Here is a 1,568-nt window from a genome sequence, read left to right as displayed (position 1 = left end):
AAGGACTGTCTGAAGCTGCCGCTTGTATTCACATCAGTCATTTGATTTACTTTGATCAGCGATTTCTGTCTCCTACAGCTTTGTGCGAGTGTAAATGTACATTAAATGTGTAATCTCAGTCTATAAATTTCCACAATCTGTAAGCCTATTTAGACCATAGATTTAGAAAGCATGCTCAATGAATAATGATCTCTATCACTCATTATGTGTGTGTGGTTGCACTGATCGAATAATTCATATAGCTATAGGCTATAATAATGATATCCTAATATAAAAGAGAAAACTGCTGGACTGAATTGAGACGATGCGGGCATACTTTTCATTGATAAAAACTAGCCTATTTTTGCTCATATATTGGCATACAGCCTACAGGACACAGTTCCAGCTGAAACATGCAAGAAGCCTGCATATTTAGTATTGGGGCTATCCCATATTTATCCCATATCTATATTATATGTATAGGCTTTTCTGGCATGTAGGAGAATATCACCCTCACTCCATTTGAGGCTCCGTTTAGCCTATGATATGCGCTGCGGTGATTAATAGTGATCATATTTCTCCACGCATAGTTGAGCTGTTAAGACATAAAGTGGTAAGTAGGCTTAATTTAATTATGTAGCCTACAGAGCCACAAATGTTTTTCTTGTTATATTCTCAGTTGACTGCAATCTATTTTTCATATGGCGATCTTATATGAACGGTGAGTGACTCCAGAGAGCCGATTATATGGGTCTGTCATGGATTTTGATCTTATCCTCTGAAGCTAACCTGGTCGCGACCAGGTTAGCTTTGCAGCGTCAGTTGCCATGGTGATTGAAAGTTAACTTGCTTTGTAGTACGGCTAAACCAGGTTTAAACTCAAACTTACTCGGATAAGGCATTAAACTAGCTTCGTAGTACAGGGCTCGGGTGAGTCTGGAAACATAACGTTGATGCTACGTTATGCTACTCGGTGGCCCCACGTGTTGTTTTGTTGTTATGTGTCCAAGGCAACATTTCACCGTCCGGTGATAATGTGTTCGTGAAACGTGTGTGCGTGTGTGTGTGTGTGTGTGTGTGTGTGTGTGCGTGTTGTGGCTCTCGCTTCTTGTGCAGCGCGCAACATGCTGCTCGCATTCCTGTGCTTTTTCAGAGGTGTTGAAATAAGTTTGCTGTCTTTAGTAGCCACTAGCCACAGCCTTCAGAGAGACTTTCCAGCGAAGGGATGAGGAAGCTCACTTGTGCTTGCCATGATGATGCCTGTCTGTGTCTGGCTGCGCGTTCTCATACACTAACGTTAAACGTTAAATGAAACGAAAGGGGGGGGGGGGGGGGGGGTGTCCGCGGACCACGACGTTCCGAACCATGTGCTGAACCGTGGGGGCTGATCCGTATGGGTCACGGATTATCCGTGATCCGTCCCAGCCCTAATACATTGTGAGGACACTAATGTGACGTTATTCAATGCAGCTATAAACGGTAAGTCTGCTGTTTTTTAATTTTGATAATGCTTGAGTGACATAATGTTTCAGTTTGTGGTCATTGTTGCTTTTTGGCAATTAAACAATCTAACATTCTCTTTCTCGAGA

Source organism: Poromitra crassiceps (assembly GCF_964638095.1).
Source record: "Poromitra crassiceps genome assembly, chromosome: 26".
Lineage (NCBI taxonomy): Eukaryota > Metazoa > Chordata > Actinopteri > Beryciformes > Melamphaidae > Poromitra > Poromitra crassiceps.
The sequence above is the reverse complement of the archived record's forward strand: the minus strand, read 5'-3'. Positions refer to the sequence as shown.